The 21303-nt window shown below is 39.8% G+C and overlaps 1 protein-coding gene across 6 annotated transcripts in view; it reads right to left on the bottom strand.

Moving 5' to 3' along the window:
* LOC145999692 (acetylcholine receptor subunit alpha-like) overlaps positions 1-21303 on the bottom strand; it is a 781663-nt gene that overhangs the window by 26721 nt on the left and 733639 nt on the right. The window lies entirely within an intron of this gene.

Here is a 21303-nt window from a genome sequence, read left to right as displayed (position 1 = left end):
TCATTCCATGCCAAATCAACACAGATATGTGCAATTTTTAACCTGACCATCTCCGATTTTCATGAAATTTGGGGAGTTGAAACTACGCATAGAACTTAGTAACTATGAAAATTTTTAGTCTCGTGCGTCTTGTAATTGTTAAATTATTCAAGGTCAAAGTTTGAAGAAATTGCCCTTTTTGAGCCCGCTTAGCTATACTAAATCTGCTGTAACTCCGCCACTATTTAGCCTAGGAAGCTCAAATAAAGCTTATTGTACAGGGAACTGAATAAGCTTTCCAGTGATATATAAAAAGCCTACCTTTGGATAAAAATGTAATTTTGTCACGTGACCTTGACTTTTGACCTTGAATATCTCAAAACATGTCATCACCAAAAATCGTGAAAAAAATATATTTGGTCCCTCATACCATACTCTAAAACATATCAAAAAATCATTTTGGGACTGCAATGGGATCAGAAGATACAAAATAATATGTGTAACTATGTGACTGATAAAAGCCCCATTACATGAACTATGAAGAGTCAAATGTCCCTTAACAGCCACTACAAAATGTGAAGGAGTTATCCTGGGTATAATTGGTCATGAAAGAAATAGGTTAGGCACAGGGAGATCCCTAGCCGTGTGTGTCAAGCGCACATCCGGCATATTGTTGACCGCCATATTGAATTCAACGCAAAACTTTCAAAGGAAAGCGGGTGATGTGATATATCAAATGAGGCTAGAATTTCAGGAGAAATGAAGTGACGAAGGTTTATCCAACATATATTTAACCAGCAAAAATTTATTACTGCATGCTTGTAACCATTTTCTCCTTTTCGATGTGTTAAAAACAAAGCATTGGAATGCTCCTAACGTGTTAGGAACTCATCGAGATCACGCTGACATCTTGGGAGAGAAAGAAGTATACGCACCATTGCATATGATTATAATCAGCTACATTCACCAAATAGTTGAATAGTGAAGAATATTGGGAAAAGTATCTCAAACAATTACGTGACACTTCCTTTGGAATGAAAAATTCTTCAGTGAAGAGGCAAATTTTTATGTTCACGGTGAAGTTAATAAAAAATAATATGCAATACCTGTGATTTGCTCAGTCGAATGGTTGTTGCTGGTAAGCTAATTATGTGGTATAATGTATGACGAACGGAAATGGTTGGTCCATATTCAACAACGGAACCTTAAATGGTGAGGGCTACTTGGATTTGTTAAGTGAACAGGTTTTTTCACCCTTGCTTACGGGATATGGCACTTTTCGAGAGTTTTGAAACAGGACAGAGTGTGACCACACTATGTGGACATTTTCGCAATTTCTTCATGGTAATTTTCTAGGTAGATTGATGGGCACACGGGGATCTATTAAAAGGCCTGCACATTCCCCAGATCTAACATATTAGGAGGACTTTTACCTTCAGAAACATTTGAAGAGAATGGTGCATGCACTAAAAGTCCCTGATATTGACCATCTGAGAGAAGGCATAGTTGCTGCTTGCGATGTTGTTGCACATGCTACATTACCAAATGTTCTATGCGAGTGTGAGAGACGTCAACGAGTGTGCTCACAGGAACATTGACAACATTATAATGTGCATATATCGTAAGTGAAAGATATGTGCATAACTTTTTGCTGGCGTAAGATACGTTGGAAAATCCTTCGTCACTTCATTTCTCGTGAAATTCTAGCCTCATTTGATATATCACATCACCCGCTTTCCTTTGAAATTTTTGCGTTGAATTCAATATGGCGGTCAACAATATGCCGGACCTGCGCTTGACACACACAGCTAGAGATCTCCCTGTGCCTAACCTATTTCTTTCATGACCAATTATACCCAGGATAACTCCTTCACATTTTGTAGGGAATGTTAAGGGACAGTTGACTCTTCATAGTTCATGTAATGGGGCTTTTATCAGTCACATAGTTACACATATTATTTTGTATCTTCTGATCCCATTGCAGTCCCAGAATGATTTTTTGATATGTTTTAGAGTATGGTATGAGGGACCAAATATATTTTTTTCACGATTTTTGGTGATGACATGTTTTGAGATATTCAAGGTCAAAAGTCAAGGTCACGTGACAAAATTATATTTTTATCCAAAGGTAGGCTTGTTATTAATCACTGGAAAGCTTGTTTAATTCACTGTACAATAAGCTTTATTTGAGCTTTCTAGGCAAAATAGGGGCGGAGTTACAGCAGATTTAGTATAGCTAAGCGGGCTCAAAAAGGGCAATTTATGCTAACTTTGACCTTGAATAATTTAACAATTACAAGACGCACGAAACTAAAAAAAATTATACTTACTAAGTTCCATGCATAGTTTCAACTCCCCAAATTTCATGAAAATCGGAGATGGTCAGGTCAAAGGCTGTGTTGATTTCGCATGGAATGACTCATAACTTAACACCTGAAGTTTCAACCGTACATCAGTGTCTTTGATTTTAACTTAACTAACTTGATTTTAACTTAGTTTTGTTGAGTCTGTGGAAGATCCTGTTTTTGGGCTGAAACGTCATTTCTTAAGGGTTTTTTATGCTGAAATATAGACTGCCTTGGCCAGCATATTTACTGCTTTTCTTTTTATAATGGAAAAATGATTTTTACTTTGCTACACCTTGTTTGTTTTTAACATGTGTACGCTTTATTTAGACTCACGTCGTGGCCGTGCTAATTAAGGGGTCAGGCTATGGGATCGGACTACGGGACGCACGCGGGTTCGAGTCTCCTGGGGGTAAGTGTAGCAACGTTTCTCCTGCGATTACGGCCAGTGATGGGACCGAAACCCCACAATTGTGAGGAAATTGGCGAGCTACGAGCGGTAGCGTAACCTGGTCATGGAAAACCTACCACAACGACTGAGGGTTCGTCCTGCTGACCACGTCACCACGTAACTGGTTGTATGATTATCCAATTCTGCTGAGGCATGTTGGATTGAGGTATTCGGTAGGTTGGCCATTGCCTTGAAGGGCTATTGAGCTACGGGTTATTATTATACGTTTTATTTGTTTATTTTCCCATTAATACGTTTTATTGGTATGTTTTAACTTTATTGTTAGTGTCTTTGAATTTATAGGTTTTAACCTTATTGGATGAAAGATATCGTCTAAGATACCAAAACATCAGCATCGGAAACTGAAGCTATTTCCAGTTTAGAAGAAATTTCTACAAAGGTCGAGTTTGTTATTGAATGAGTTGCCATGAAAACGTATTTGTGTTAAATAGAGCGAAGTTTGTGTTATGAGTAAAGATGCACAATTTGTGGAAAAGAACTACTATTTTGAAGGACTACGTTTCATAAGATTGAGGTTGTGTGACATAAGTGACATTATAATGATGTGAGTGTTTCTAATAATAATACAACAATAAACTTTGACAAAATATAAGAAATTGTATTTTCTTCTTCTTTTGACCCTATCTACTACTGGGTGTCCCACTTAAAAGTGGTACGCCTAACATTCATTCTGGCGTTCACAAATAAATGGGTGGAATCAGATTAATGTAGTTGCCCACACTGAAATATCGCATTACTTGAAGTCATACGTAATTGTTGAGTTGCGTTCGACAGTTTAAAAGTGATTGTTTGCGGAGATTGTTGTGCAAAAGTTTGCGGAGAAATGGTGCAGTTTGCAATTGAACACCGGATAGATATTGTTGAATTTTACATAAAGACAGGGTCCATTAAAGAGACTAAAGAAATGTTTGTGGCGAAATACGTCGATATGAAGCCTCCCACAAGCAATGCAATTCAAAAGATGTATAACAAATGGAGGACTACAGGATCCGTTAGTAATGTTTTGAAGAAGAAGCGTCCCACAGTGAAGACCCCGGTGGTAATGGACAGAATTCGCAGTAACATATTGAGAAGCCCCAAGAAATCGATACGAAGATTATCTCAACAATTTGGTGTATCCCGCACAACATGCCATCGTGTACTAAAAGAGCTCCATTTCCGACCATTTCGTGTGACCGTAGTGCATGAATTGAAAGAACCAGACAAAGCTAAACGAGTTACTTAGTGCAACTAGATGTTATCTTCGATTGCTGATGGTTACTTGGATCCTATGCTCTTCTTCATGACAGACGAAGCTTGTTTTCATCTTTCTGGTTACATCAACTCACAGAATTGTAGATTTTGGTCACAGGATAACCCACACGTCGTGCATGAGGAACCTCTTCACCCAGAGAAGATAGGCGTTTGGTATGCAGTGTCGGGAACACGCATTATCGGACCAATTTTCTTTGAAGAGACTATCAACAGCGAAAGATATCTGCAGATATTTGAGTCGTTCTATGCACAGTTAACAGAAAATGAAAAAAGAAACGGCGTCTTTCAACAAGATGGTGCCACTGTCCACACCTCCAACCAGAGTATGACCCGTATAAGTGAAGTGTTTCCCGAAAACAGGCTTGTCAGCAAAAACCTTTGGCCTCCGCGATCGCCGGACTTAACATCTTGTGATTTTTATTTATGGTGAACTCTGAAAGGAAAAGTGTACGCTAATAACCCTCATACGATAGACCAACTGAAAGAGAACATCACAAACGAGATAAATAACATCTCCCCTGAAGAATTACGACGTGTTTCTCAGAACATTGTACTGCGAGCGCAGCGATGCCTGGATGCTGGTGGATGGCACTTTCAGCATTTGTTATAAACCAGACAGTTTTACAGTTTTACACAGTAAGTGTACCTAACCTAACATAAGATGTGAAAATGTAATTATATGATGACACATGACTTGAAACTCTGCAGTATTTACATATGAAAAAACAATTCAACTAGTATGAAAAGCAGTCAGTGAGTCGTACCGCTTTTAAGTGGGACACATACATGCCAACTTTCGTCCCACGTTCTATGCCATAGCTTTTCTTCTTCTTAGTCACTGCTTTATACACGAACTGTTCATTTTGCACTTTATATACCGCCCCCCCTTATACAACTAAGATTTGTTATGAGTTTAGAATTACGTTTTTATAACTCAAGATTGCATCTCCTGTTGTATCCATATTATATCCACATTATATCAATTTTTGGATCTGATAGACGTATCGTTATTGAAATGTGACATGACATTTGCTTTGTCTTTTATATAATACAGGGTGTTTCAAAAAGAATCATCCGATTTCAAAGGGCTACATATTTTTTATTTATCAAACAAAACTTTTACATAAAAAATGTTCATAAGTGGTCAATGTGACCCCCTTTGGACCCTCGGCATATGTCCATACGGTAAAAGAATTCGTCCCATACAGATGCGAGCATGTCTGGAGTGACTGTTGCCACTGCTGCTGTGATCCGATTTCGCAGTTCATCCACAGTAGTCGGAAGTGGAGGCACAGAAACAGTGTCTTTAACAGGGGCGGTCCGTGACTTCTACAGCAAGGGAAGCACATGTCGTAGGAAATTTTCAGAAGCATTTATTATTATTATTATCATTATTATTATTATTATTATTATTATTATTATTATTATTATTAACGCCTACTTTATGAATTCTTCTATCACTAAATTGTAGAATTCATCTTCTGCATTTTCACTTCAGTTTTAGCAGTTTCTTCTCAATTGCTGCCCTTGAGTATTTCTACATTAACAGTGAATTCGGTGAAATGATGAAAAGATCGTTCAGCACTAGCACTAGACACGGGAATTGTTTAAACCAACGAACTTAACTTGAACAATTCAAAAAAGCTTTTCTTCAAGTAAAGCAAAGGTTTTTGTACTTTCATCGAGACATATTAATCTCAGGAATAAGCGACACTTTGTTCACTTCTCTGACGAGCCATGTTAAATGTTGACCATAACTCAATTTGAAAGAGTAGAAAGTGTCTTCAGGAAAACATTTTTTTGCGTTCTTTTTATCAACTAATTGTAAAAACTTTAATTCCTATTTTTGATTCATTATCACCAGTTTGCGCTGTTGATATTACAAGTTTATTTTCGTAGTTGCAAATGTTGTCAGTAGAATTTCAGCGCGGATTTGAGTTTACCTATGACGCTATGATGTTTAAGTAAATTGTTCATGTCATCGATACCTGAACTATATACTATAAAACCTTTTTCATTTTATAATAGGTCCTCCCGGATGACAGAGTGGTAATGTTGTCGCCTTGTAATGAAGGGATATAGAGTTAGATACCCGGTGGAGGCATAACGGATCCCACTTTAAACTGTAGGTCCATCCCTGATTAGATTGTCTATGCATGAAGTGGGCTTAGGAGCAGAGCACATTTGAAAATGGGACCCAAAGCCAACATTAGAATTCTAATGCTCTTCCGAAACTATCTATTATTCCACATTGGTCTGGATTAAAGTGTCGAACACATTTTTTTCTTTATTACACCCGGTAGAGTGTAATTCGGACATTGATCTACCACCAGAAATAATCCCTCTCTTCTCTTCAAAACTTCTTGATCTCAAGCCCTGGACGAAGAGTGTTTCCAGCACCCACATACCAGGCCGGTAGCCAGAATTGGTCTCCCGGGGGAGCTCACAGGTTATCAGGGAGCCTTATGAACAAAGTTCATTTTTCTAAACTTTAACAGTATTAAATGAAGGTAAATTATGTGTGTCGGGGTCATTAAGTTAATGTAAAATATAAAATCTAGAGATATTAAAAAAAATAGTATTTGTATATCTTCTGAAAGATCTCTTGAAGTGTTAATTGGCTGGTAGTGACACCAGACTATTTTTTATGAAACAATTATTTATTACATACAAGTAAAAATGAAAAATATTCACTTCAATCATACTTCCTACCGTACATATCCCCAGCAGAAACAATAAGACTTCCGTTGGTTCCCAAAACTTGGGATCTACTGACATTTGACGCAGATGTGGATAGAATGTGGATGATGACGTCGAAGTCACAGATTTTTGTCAACCGGGAGGGTGCAACAGGGGTTGGGAAGTTACAGATAAAGAAGCTCCCCTCTGGAAGAAATTTCAAAAGTCTAGAACTGGGATTCCCAAACTTTTTCGTTTCACGGCGCCTTTAGTATTTCAAGATTTTTACACGGAGCCCAAGTCAGAATGTCGGCCTATCTAGCATTTGCAATGCTCAGTAGTGTGGTTGCGTTGCTTCAAATTCAGAAACACCTTCTTGTAAAAAGTACTAAATAAGCACATATTTAGAAAATTCATATAATTTCTGTGAAAATATTGGAACATTTCGCTGCTCCCCTGCAAGCTAGCCACAGATCCCCGGGGCGGTGCGGCGCACACTTTGGGAACCGCTGGTCTAGAGAATCTTCTAAATACTTGCTCCTACTTAGACCGGCCCATAAATAAGATTGAACGAATGTAATAGCTGCTGTTCATGTTCTGTGAATTTATCTTTCAAGTTGTGAGCCAAATAATATCGGCTGTCTATATTTTCACTTTTCATTGCAAACAAATTAGAATACAAAATAGTTTTAACTAATGTCAAGGGGGATGCTTGGCTATGGGCCTGCCACCTACCCTCTCACGCGCACCTTAGCTAGCTGCAGCAAGACCCGGAATGAGTTTATTGAATCCATTCTCTTCGAGTCAATTGAACCGCGCTGATTTGATCAACTGTTAAGTATGATTTTTAAACCTATGTGTTTCATACAAATTCCAGAAATAACACACATGAAATTTTCTGGCATAACTGACAACTGACTGTAAACGAAGAAAAAATATGGCAAAATATTTTTTTACGCGAATTTAGTTCGAAAGAAACTGCGAGGCTCTAATGAGTGACGGTCATGCGTTCCCCATGCCGAAGACAGAGCCGAAGATCTACGAAGAATGCCGAATGCTCTCTTCCCTTTGTTGAGAGTGAGCGACACGGACACTGACACTGCTGGATACATAAAAAATAGTAGGACCACGACGAGGAACTGTAAAAATAAATGGACGGCATAAACAAAGTTAATTCTTCTACTTTGTAAGGGAATGACTCATTCCCTTCATTCCATGGAATAACCGCCCATGGTCTAGCCCCACAAGAAAAAAATCACACACAGTGAGGTCGGGCGACCTAGAGCTAGGACGAGTGGACTTTTTCGGACTGCGAACAAAGCTTTGTCGAATGCGTTCCACATGTTCGTCAGAAACTGGAGGACGACCTGTTGATTTCGCTTTGCACAGACAACCTGTCTCTTTGAACTGCTTGTGCCAACGTCGGATACTCTGTGCGGTAGGAGGTTCAACACCATACTCTTGCCGAAATTTACGCTGCACTGTTGTAACAGATTCACACACTTCAAAGCGCAGTACGCAAAAAGCTTTTTGTTGCGGCGTCGCCATCTTGCTTGAAACTGATGCAAGCGCGGGTGGGCGGTGCTACCTGCCGACCATCATGTGAAATTCACGAATATCATCTTCCTAACAGTACGTGTTCGATGTATTTTAGCGAATGGTTACTGAGTTAAATGACTTCGAAATCGGATGATTCTTTTTGAAACACGTTCTATAATTTGTTGTTGTTCCCGAACATTGGAAAAATAAATGATTAATATCTAGGTGTTTTTCACCACATATACATTTTTGTTTGGGAACAATGTTCAAACGGGCTAAATATGAATTGGTACGGACATATAATGTACGCAATCGGAGTATGAAATTCAGTAATTCTCATGGGACATTGTATGAATAAAACCATAGTATTTGTATTGTAAGTTCTTTCATCCATGTACCGGGTGGCCATAATTAAAGTTACCCAACTCAAAGCCCTCTGTAGCCTGTTTGAGGCATCGTAGAACTCTGAAAGTTGGTGAATCCACTATGCAGACCATGGGGAAGATGATGGCGATAAAAAAAAATGTTCAATTTTCCGCCACCAGGTTGAAATGTGGCGCTGTACTTCAATGATGGGTTGTAATAATGACGTAATCTCGCACACTATAGTCGCAGATTATCGGGAACAAGAGGCTCTATCTGCCACTGCAACAGTCACTTCGGTGACAACTTCTTCTGCAATCGGCCGGCGACCCCTTCCTGCTGCAACACCCAGATCTCCATTCTCTTCAAATGGGTCATTGGCCCCTTTCGAAGTCCTTTCGCATGACGATAACCTCGCAGTGCAGCTGCACTATTAGATACTACCGTTCTGATAAAACAACTTCACAAGCAATGCACGTTCTTTCTTATTTAATGGCATGGTGATCACTTTCGAACTTTTGTTCAGCACTCATGTTAAGTGATTTAGCTTAGTTATTAACTAGAAAGACTTTTGTTAGTGGCTGGAAGTTGCGAGAAAATAATCTCTCCTTTATTGCAAGATTGCAAGGTAAAGGCAAATCCATAACCAATTGGAGCAGTTTACGTCATTATTACAACCCATCATGGAAGTACAGCGCCACATTTCAACCTGGTGGCGGAACATTGAAATTTTTTATCGCCATCCTCTTTCCCATGGTCTGCATAGTGGATTCAACAAATTTCAGAGTTCTACGATGCCTCAAACAGGCTACAGAGGGCTTTGAGTTGGGTAACTTTAATTCTGGCCACCCTGTATATGTATATCCCACGTTCTGAATTTGTTTTGTACACCATTGTTGCAAAAAGGACGAAAATTTGTTTTTCATTCGTGGTAATGAATCGGTGTATGGAAGATGGGTGACAGTGATATTCTTTATTTGTGTTCCTTGTAAATTGTCTTTTATTTTTTATGGCATCATGTCTTGAGAGGAAGTAATATAAAGGAGAGTCACATAACTATACTGCGCACGGTGAATGGGCAGCTACCGTGACGTGGCAATTCTAGGCTCCGACAAAAAGGAACGTCACAATTTGTAAAATCGAGTGCTGTTACTATATTCAATGTAGTTGCAACACTTGGAATTGCAATTAGAAAATCATCTGAGAGGGTAAATCCTCAGCACTTCTCCTTAATTCTCATCCTCGTTTCTCTAAACATTATCTCTCCAATTTCTGTCTGTGTATATGCAGATGAAAGCCACTTGCTTCATTACCGACTGGTGCGGTCAATGAGTCCATATTCGACGAAGTTCGACCAGCAGCGGAGTGCATAGGTATGTCCGACTGGTTAAGTATGGGATTGGAGTGCCTTAGAACGTGGTTCAACCATCAGCGCCGTAAATGCTCATTTAAATATTGTAGTGTCAGCAATCTTGTGGCACACTAAATTGAGTATAGATTACGATGGGTAGCGTAGAACAGGAACACAGAGCGTGCATTTACGGTCAATATCCCTACGTTGATAATCGTTGTGCATGAACACTCCAGAATATGAGCAACAACAATAGAACACTTGTGCGACACCGTACTCCATTGTAGGTATCCTCGAACAATATTTGATCTTGCAGCTTACCAGTACAGCATTCTTCATGTTACCTCGTTTACCGCCGGCAAAGCAACTTTTTTCTCATGTGTTATACATAGGTTGCTATTTATGTATCCGGAACTGGCAACACTAATGTTTCTAGGTAACATCTAATATATTCATCGTAATGTTGGACATTTTTATGGCATAATGTTATGTACCCAGAACGTTGTGCTTGCGGATGCTATTTTTGTTTGTTACAGGGACTTGAAAAGTTCATCGGAGGCTAACAATGGAATTAACTCGAGAACATTTTCGAGCAATGATTTTCTACGACTTTCGAAGTGGATTATCTCAACAACAGTGCATCGAGCAACTCACTTCGACGTTTGGCGATGAAGCACCTTCTAAAAGCACTGTATATCACTGGTTTAGTGAATTCAATCGTGCCGGTCGTTCGCTCACGAACGAATCTAAAGAAGGCCGTCCAAAATCGGTTGTTGTGCCAGAAACATTGATGCTGTGCGAGAACTGATAATGCAAGATCGTCATGTGACATATCGTGAGATTGAGGCATCCCTCGGCATTAGTATGACTAGCATACATAAGATGTTGCATGAGGATTTAGCCGTAAAGAAGATTTGTATACGTTGGATCCCGCATAATTTGACAATTGCTCAAAAAAAGGCTCGTTTAGATTGGTGCAAACAAATACTCACAAAATACAATCGTGGTGCTTCAAAAGCCGTGTATAACATCTACATAGGTGACGAATCTTGGATCTATGCATATGAGACAGAAAGCAAACAGCAGTCGACGGTGTGCCAAGTCCAAGATGAGCCAAACCCAACAAAAGTTGTTCGTGCAAGAAGCACTTCGAAGCAAATGGTCGCCTGTTTTTTTGGGAAAGAATGGACATGTGGCTACAGTGACACTAGAGAATCGTAGAACCGTCAATTCTGAATGGTACAAGACAATTTGTTTGCCAGAAGTCTTTGGGGAAATCAGAAAAAGACAACAAGCGACGCAGGATAATTCTTCACCATAACAATGCGAGTTGTCATACATAGGTCCAAACAACTCGGTATTTGACCGGTGAAAACATTGAATTGATGGGCATCCGCCTGTAGCCTGATTTAGCACCCAATGATTTATTTTTTTTTCCCGTACGTAAAGAATAAGCTACGTCGTCAACGATTTTCGACGCCAGAAGAAGCGGTTGATGCGTTCAAAATGCATGTTTTCGATATACCTCAATCGGAATGGACTAAGTTCTATGAGAATTGGTTCAAACGATCATCATGGAGAATATTTTGAAAAACAATAAAACCATTTTCAATGATACATATTTTTTTTTGTTTGTTATTCTTGGTACATAAATAGCAACCCTCGTATATACACAGTGCGCTCTCTTTAATTCGAACTTGGATAATTCGAACAAAAGCACATTCCCCTTGAAATCCCTATCTAAAACAATGTTAAAAATGACCACTTATTTCGAATTGTGAAAGTTAAATTTGGATAATTCGAAGTCAGGTTTTCAATAATTTGACATAAATCTTTCCAAGAAGGACCAAACTGGTTGCTACATAAGAAATTCCAACAGATGACTCGTTCCCCTTTTCTTCTTGAAATGGATGTTTTTATGGTTAACAGATGTGCAGACGGCAGATAAGAGATGGCAGCCGGAATCCCCAGAGCTTTTGGTTGTAGTAATGTGACCTTCAACCTCTCAGAAACAAGTTGAGAGAGGGAGCGGATATCCGGACAGAAGGGGTCATTAGTCTGTGTGTTTTAGTGGAGTCACAATGTCGAAACGTGGTGCATACAGTAGCTTAACATTAGATAAGAAAGTTGAAGTGCGTGCGAAAGAGAAAGCGGCGACTTCCCTGATATTGACGCGTGTGTTGAAAGTGGTTCAAACAATCACGTGAGGCGAATATTCCAATAAGTGTACTGCTCCTGGATGGAGATATGGATAAAACATAGCAGTTGTAAGGTAAGGTGTACTGTTTGCGTATTAATGCAGTTTTATGTTTAATACAGTATGTTATTTCATTGCTTTTTTTATATTATATTCTGGTTAATTAGAATTTTGGATAATTCGATTTTTTTTCGTAGCCATTTGGAGTTCGAATTAAAAAGAGTCCACTGTATTTAGCTTGATATGTAAATCGGTCGTTATATACAGAGTTAGTAAAGAAGAATGAAACAATTTTACACAGTACGACGTAACTACGATAGAAAATCAAACAAGGCATCAATGAGGAAAAAAATTGGAAATTTTACTCACATAATAAAGATTCAATATGGGTACCACATTTCGAGCATCAAACCTCCAAACGATCCAACGCTTGCCATACACGGAACAACATGTCGTCGTCTACGGTTTCGAAGGTACGTATTTTCCACTCTTACAGCGGCCGGTTCTAGTTCTGGCAAGGGAAGACCTGAGGAGCGGGGATTACCCCGCAGACCAACAAGACAACAGCGGTGGCGCCTATAGTCACGACGACGGTGAGAGGAGGAACTACTACGTGAACCTCAGTCTACTAACTGCTGCGTTTCTTATCGTTCTGGATTGGTCGCTTCTCCGCTCCGCACTTCCCTTGCCAGCATTAGGATCGGCCGCCTTATCAGTAAAAAATACCGCAGTTGTAATTCTGGCAGACCTTTATGAAGGGGTGGAGGGGTGGAACATACACATTACTACCGAAAATCGCGCGGAAATATCTTCCACCATTGTGATCGAATCAGTCTCCCCTAAAACTTCAATACACAATTTTTCTGCTATTGATTACTCGCCATTTTGCCATACTACCTATTCTTGCAAAGCTGCATAAGCACACCAAGTGGGAATAACACTTCCAGAGTTTTATTGCTTGATTTTCTATCATAACTACGCACGTAATAATAACTGTGTGACGTTGTTTCATTCATTTTGACGTACCCTGTATTACAAAAATTATTAAGCTCCTAAACCAGAATTTAAGTATATTATTTAAAGAACTTAAAAGCTGGCTTATATGCCTCACTGATCGTACCATCTGACGACCGAGTTTCTTCTCCGATTGTACGGTACACACATGGGGAGGGCGAGGGAGTCGAAAAGAAAGTAGGCAGGTGGCAGTTTAAACTCACGCGGCCTGCGTGGTCAGTTACACTGCTGAAAGCGGGAGAACACTGCTTGTTCCATTCTGTTGCTGTGCCGCGCTTAGCAGAGGCAGTGTTGTTACCTGGTGATGAAAACGTGAACCCATATCATTTCGTCAGCATTCGCTTCTCCATGGTCTCCATAGCTTCTCTACCAAGTTTCACCGCAGTCCGATGCTTAGAACAGACTCTAGAAGGCTACGAGTAGGGGAGTTTTAATTCGCGGCGCCACCATTCCACCTGGTGGTGAAAATTTGAACTTTTCTTTTTTCGTCAGCATTCGCTTCTCCATGGCTTCTCTACGAAGTTCCACCGCAGTCCGATGCTTCGAACAGACTCTAGAAGGCTACGAGTAGGGGAGTTTTAATTCGCGGCGCCACCATTCCACCTGGTGGTGAAAATTTGAACTTTTCTTTTTTCGTCAGCATTCGCTTCTCCATAGTCTCCATATCCTCTCTACCAAGTTTCACCGCAGCCCGATGATTCGAACGGATTCAAGAGAACTTTAATTATGATCACCAGGTACTTGTAATAAATTCTATTCTCCACAATATGTGGGAAAATGCTAAGTATGTTCAACATTTTTATAGTCACGTGAACAGTAAAACGCCAAGAACAGTGTACAACCAACCCAATTCTTTTGCTTGCAGGTTTGGAAGTTTCCTGATTTTCGCTCAGTCGTGAATGACACCTTTTGCTATCCACATGCATCCTCCGCTTGCAGTTCAGGGAGAGGCAGAGAATCCGAGATCCATTCGTTTGCTACCGGCTTAGAAAACATTTGTTGTCAGGCATACGTTTGGCAACGTAGAATACCACAAGAATTTTCCCTCGCAACTGAACCAAGCCGATTGGTTTAGGAGTTAATATAACCTTCCCTGCAGAAAAAGACAAGACAAATACAGGATTTCAAGTTCCCTTTTTTTTTACAGACTTTAGAAGACTGTTCAAATGCATGTCAGTAACAATAACACGTTCATCAAAAAAGATATCAGCTATAATATGAATAATATTTAGATGGTTGCTGTCATAATATTTTTGTCCTGTGTAGGTCCTGTGCGTCCCTCAGGAGACGCGCAGGTTCGAGTCTCCTGAGGGAAGCGTAACAACTTTTCTCCCGAGATTTCGGACCAGGTGGCCGGCCACCCACCATCGCGAGCAAATTGGGGAGCTATGAATGAGTAGAGTAACCAAGCCATGAAAACCTACAACGACGGGGGTTCGTCGTGCTAACCACACGTCACCCCGTAACTGGTTGGATTATCTCCCACCTCGGGTGAGTGAGTGAGTAATATCAAGTGGGAGTGAGCCTGGAAGTCGGTAGGTAGGCCCGGCTCCTCAATGGACTGTAGCGCCATATAAAGATGCTTATGAAAGCCAGGATTTTGATGACATTTCATCTTTTAACCGGTACAACGTAGACATTGCTAACTAGTACAGAAATCCTGAACACCCTCCTCAGGTTAAAGAAATGTAACTTTTTAAAATTTTGCGTCATTGTTTGGTCTTTTTTTAAAATTTTGTGTCATTACATGCTGAAACATAAGAAGTTCAACAATTTCTGTTTTGTCTGAATGTTATCTTGCGGTACTTACTCTGTGTTTAACTACCAGGGCAACAAAAGCTGTCTGAAAATCGCGAAATGCAACATTGTCGAGTTTCTTATTCACAGTCCGTACAACACGCCAAGGTGAAGAATTGTTTGTTTCGGAATGAACAAAAAAGTTTATTTTGAAAATTAACAATAAATACCGCGTGCTCGAGAATCAAAGGAAAGCGACAGCTTAACTGTTGATGCAGCTGAACGTTGTCCCTTATTCGTGGTTAGGAGGGTGTGACTTCTGATTCTTCTATTTGTGAGTTTAGGTGTCGAGTGAACTTAAAATGCCTAAGATAAAGCCATCTAAAGCTGCTCATTTGAAGCACATAATCTCAGAATTCGGTTAGAACATATTTTCTGCTGATGGCCAGATACTTTTCTGCAAATTATGTGAAGTTAAAGTGCAAGCAGATAAAAGGTTTACTGTTCAACAACATATCGGACGTAACAAACATGTGCGTGGTTTCCAGAACATTAGTAACAGGAAAACGTTCCAACTTTTGCTTACACAGAAAGCATCCACAAGTGCTGACACAAACTCAGCATATGGAGATTTGTGTGAAACTTTCCTTCCCGCGAACATCCCTATCTGGAAAGTTAACAATTTGAAATTAAGAGAGTTTTTGGATCATTTCTTAATGATTTTAGGTCATTTTACAGGATTTTTGTTGTAATTTTAAAGGTCATTTTTCAAAGATTTTTAGAACACCAAAATCCGGGCCCTTTGATCACCAAAGTCTGCTGCTATATTAATGCCATGTCCGAAAGGTGCAAGACCGTATTTGAAGCGAACATTGTTCAAGAAATATCTCACAGTTCAGTCTTGAAGTCTTCGTTTGAAAGCAAAATTCTTTCGAATTACACTTCGATTGCAATGTCTAATACGGTTAGTAGATAAGACAAAGAACACATTGCTTTACCCGCGATATAAACACTTAGTATTCAACCTTAGAAATTAGCATTTTTAGAGATTCGTGTACTTGCATTTCCACACAACAGAAGAACTGCAACTAACTAACACCAGACTGATTTTGATTTAAGTTATTTCAAACAAGTGAACAAACAAGCGAGCTCGTTTAGTAAAGAAGTGGGCATTGTTGCTGCGGCCTCGATTGCTTGTATATTTGGCGCTTTCGATTTTGATTTAGTTTCTTTTACTTCTCTTTTCTGCCATTGTTGACTAATCGTGAGGATGAAAATGAATTATAATAGGATGAAATGGTTGAAAGGACAATCACAAACATATGCGGACGACATAACGCGAGCCCCACGACGGGTTATCCTTGCTAGAAGTCCAGACGCTTATTGATGAAAAAACCGAATTGCGGTTATGCAGGTTGTACACAAATGAAGTACACAATTTCTGATTGTAATAGAAATACAACTACAGGTATAGACGACGGAAATAAAAAGCAGACCTAATTCAGGATATACGTGCTACTTTTCCTTCATAAACTTTTATCTTCTCGTATAATATCTATGAAACTAAAAGTTAAAATATACAAAACAGTAATTTTACCTGTAGTATTATATGGATGCGAAACTTGGTCCTCTACGTCAAAAGGGTAAAAATTTTTGAGATTTTAAAAATAAAATCCTTAGGAAAATATTTGGACCTAAAAGGGATGAGGAGACATGTGAGTGGACAAGGTTACATAATTTAGAACTGCATAATTTGTATTCATGTACAGATATTATTAGAATAATTAAATCAAGAAGAATTATGTGGGCAGGCCACGTGGCAGGAATGGGAGAGGAAAGAGGAGTTTACAGATTTTTTGTTGGGAAACCTGATGGTAAGAGACCTGTAGGATGGCAAAAACGAAGATGGAGGGATAAATTTGGGATGGACCTAAAGGAAATCGGTAAATATGGAAAGGATTGGATTGATCTTGGCCAGAAGAGGGGACAGGGGGAAGGCTTGTGTTGCTGCAGCCATAAACCTTTGGGTTTAAGAGTACACACGCCAGAGCCTCGCTAGTATGCAAAATGCAGTCGATGCTGTACTACGTGGATGAGAATGTGACATTTGGGTGTCTTTGGAAAAGGGTCACACCTCACACACCTTCCACGGTGGCTCAGTCGGTAACGCGTCTGACTACCATGCTAAAGGTCCCCAGATCGATCCCCGGCCGGTTCAAATCCGGGAACTTTTCTAACGTTGGAAGCGGCCCCGGCGCCCACCTAGCGTCGAATGACATGGGTAAAGGCGGTCGGGGGCGTGATGCTGATCACATCACTCCCAGTCACTACCGGATCAAGAAAGTGTGGGGCGTTACCACCACACCCCCTATACGCCTTCATGGCGTGGTGCTAAGCACAGGGGAACACTTTACCTTTCTTACCTTTTTACCTTACACACCTTAGTGCTTTAGAACTGCATTAGGTGACGTCACGGGCCTTTCCGATGGGGCAGTGGAATCGTCGTCGCCTTGTAATCAAGGGAACCCGGGTTCAATTCTCGGTGGAGGCACATAGTAGTTCGGATCCCACTTTAAACTGTAGGTCCAGTCCCGACTGTGCATAAAATGAACTTAAAACAAACTTAATCAATCAAAGGTGACGTCGCTTCCGACAAGGCCACATTTATACTTCAAGCCTGTTTTTGGATCTTTCGGGACATAAACCAAATCTTGTCGGGTTGGATTGTAACGGATGTTCTACTTGAAACACTCGCACAAAGTCGTACATCGAGCAGATGATACCGAAACGATCATTCCTCTCGAAGGGGCCATAGAACAATTAACCAACTCCGCGTGCACCATTACCCCCGTGTTAGGCGAAGATTATCTAGATGGAACTTGTGTAGCGTCCTTCCAACAAGCGCGTGTTGGGAGGAGATACAGAATTTATGCGGAGAGCGAGAGAGTTCGGGGCAGCGGTTTATGGGGCTGTATCTCGGGGTAGTTCCGCGAAAGCGAGGGTCGTTGCCGATGAGTTAGGGGTTCATATCTCAACCGGCTCTTATTCCCTTTTGCAGAATCGCTCGTTCGTTGCAAGTTTGGAAACTCGATGCAGCGGAGATAAAACTCTTCAATCTGTTCCTTTATTGCTGCCGGTTGATTCCCCGTCTTCGCAGCATGTGTGATCATTCGATGCAGATCTCAGGTGAACGAATTCGCGATCAAAACAGAGAACATATATCTCCTCAACCAATTTATACCTGTTTCAAAGTTAATCGACGCCTTAAGGTTAGGAGTTAGCATTAGCCACCATGTGTGCATTTATTTCAATATCGTCAGAATGACAATGCTACTAAAAAAAATCTGAGCGTATGCCAGAGTATGAATTTCTCTCCATGTTGCAATGGAAGCGTTTTCTTATGTCGATTATTAAGCTAGACACGATCGTACTTGAAAAATATGATGAGTGAGAATTATTACAATCCTATGCATTCCTTATGGAGAAGAAACTCGTCAACTTTAACTTCATGTTGCAGCTAATGAAATGGAAGTTTAGACCTTTTCGCTGGTCAAAATCTTCATCAAACTGCCCTCTTTCCGTTGATATGTTTTTCTATGCCATCGGAAGTTTGATATTGCCAAGAGAACAAATCAAATAATACTCCCATAAGTGTAATGATTTTTTCCGATGACTTCCCAGTTCACAGACTGCCTGAATTCCTCCCCGATTCACCGATTACGACTCCCCGGCGGAGTGTGACACATGCAGTCTTCTCTTCCCGTGCAGAACCTCTTCTCAATTCATAGATTTCTCCCCTCCCCTTTTTGATTGTAAGAGGTTAGGTTAGGTTAGGTCATAACGGTATTTGAGCAGGTACGTAACGTGGAAGTAACTCAGTTTACATATCAATAAAAATTACCTCCATCATTATTTCTTCTAGGGTCCATATCGCATAAACTAAACAACTTTCACTTGGATCAGAAAATGTTCACGTCAATTTGTGTGTGTTCATTAAATGAATCCGTAAAGGTACTTGTGAGGGAGTGGTAAGGTACTTCCTCCGAGGAGGTGAGCGCGTATTGTGGACGGGGAGAGGGGAGAAATCTGTGAATATGGAAGACTTTCGACAAAACTGCACATGTCACACTCCGCCGGGGGTCATGATCGGTGAATCGGGAAGGAATTCAGGCAGTCTGTGAATTGGTTATGAATCCTTTTTCCTTGCCTCCTACGGCCATTCTGGCAGTGTTACCAAACATGATGCGCATTAAATAGCTAAATTTAACCTCAAATGGAGTTAAAACTGACTTTCAAGGAGCTAGATTTACAAAGGCTAGATAAAGTGCTTCCTTGGGTAATTTTAACTTTACGTGTCAAAGGGGTTGGGGTGTTCCTATTACCGTTAACTTTAAAGTAGTGACAATTTGTTCAAAGCTTTCCGGCAGCATCACCCATCTCATTAATCACCGATGGTCGTATGGAATCGAAAATAAAGGATTCCTGGATAACAATATTATGTCATAAATAAGTATAAAAAAAAGTAGCTGGGAAGGTAAGAGGAGGTGGGGCGACACAGCCAATATAACAATATCACGTCACGTAAAATGTATACTCATGGCAAAAGTGGGTCTAAGTAGGACGGAGCCAGTGATGGCATAATAAGCGTAAGGGCAGGCGCCTCAGTTCACAGCCTAACGAGTGCACGAAAAAGCCAGATCTGGCAGCAAAAGAGCTAAGTTGGCAACACTGACTCGGAGGGAAGAGCCTGGTGGAAACTGTTCTGCATGCCCTTAACCCTAGTTTACACGAGTGTGGAGGGGGAGGATGTGGCTGCACGACCCACCACCTCCAATTTTTGATTTTGTAACTGTGAATATTTTTATATAAAAAATAACATGCTGTCTATGGTGTTTTCAATGTTTCGGACTTACTTTCTTGTTCATAAAATCATAAAGGTAACGTACATAGGAGGCAAAATTCATGTGGTGGGCCAATTATTATGCCCCCTGGGATGTGTGTTTCGACATACACATGATACTCATGCCTGTAATGATGGTAATCTTTGTAATTATTATCATTACTGTATAACTTCATGTATGAACAAAAAAGCATTGATTCAACATTAATATATTTTTTAACTTTAGTGACTTCCAAGATATGTGTTTAACACTCATGAAATAATTGGTTCTTATTTTTTATTAATGATGGTAATTTTTGTAACTAGTATACAAATGAACTACAAAGAAAGCAATATTTCAATAACAAAATGTTTCCTACTTAAAGTTTAGAGATAAAATAATATGTGGGGCCTTTGAGCCCACTTCTTCTCAGGTAAGTTTCTTCAATGGCGTGTGTAAGGTAGAGTAAAAATATTTTGAAAAATACAACCATGTTGAAGTTTATACATCTGCTTAGTTTTCGACCATAATAGTACTCAACATAAAGACCCGATCTTTATTAACAAATGAAAATTATATTAAAGAGGAAATAAAAAGTAGGCTTAATTCAGGAAATGCATGGTACTTCTCTCTTCATAAACTTTTGTCTTCTCGTTTAATATCTAAGAAACTAAAAGTTAACATATACAAAACAGTAATTTTGCCTGTAGTGTTATATGGGTGTGAAACTTGGTCCCTTACATTGAAAGAGGAACATAAATTGAGAGTATTTGAAAATAAGATCCTTAGGAAAATCTTTGGACCTAAAAGGGATGAGGAGACAAGTGAGTGGAGAAGGTTACATAATTTAGAACTACATAATTTGTATTCATGTCCAAATATTATTAGAATAATTAAATCAAGAAGATTTAGGTGGACAGGCCATGTGGCACGAATGGGAGAGGATAGAGGAGTTTACAGGATTCTTGTTGGGAAACCTGATGGTAAGAGACCTGTAGGAAGGCCAAGACGATGATGGAGGGACAACGTTGAGATGGACCTAAGGGAAATCGGTAGGGATGGAAAAGAGTATATAGAACTTGCTCAAGATAGGGACAGATGGAAGGCCTGTGTTGCTGCAGCCATGAACCTTCGGGTTTGAAGGCTAAAGAGTTAGTTAGTTAGTATAAAGACTCGATCTATTTCTTGTTCTGTATAACAATATAAAAGTTTTCCAGTAATATTTTCTCTAGGTGTGTTCATTTTCTAGTACATAATTTCAAACTAAAAATAAAGAAAATAAATAAATTGAGATGGAAAAATAATTTTCGATTGAGAGTAGGTTTTTGCAGAGAAAAGTATGAGAATTAGAAATAGAAAATTCGACGCAGAACAGGTTTTTGTGTGATTTTTGCATTGAAGCAACGGACAAACTATGTAGCACGTGAAAGGCGGTTATCCTCGTCAATTCCTCCTGGTGATATATTCTTTCATCTGGCATCGTTTAAATATCA

This window comes from Lepisma saccharinum, chromosome 15 (genome assembly GCF_977018435.1).
Source record: "Lepisma saccharinum chromosome 15, izLepSacc3.1, whole genome shotgun sequence".
Taxonomy (NCBI): Eukaryota; Metazoa; Arthropoda; class Insecta; order Zygentoma; family Lepismatidae; genus Lepisma; species Lepisma saccharinum.
Note: the sequence above shows the minus strand (reverse complement) of the source record. Positions and strands in the feature narration are given on the sequence as shown.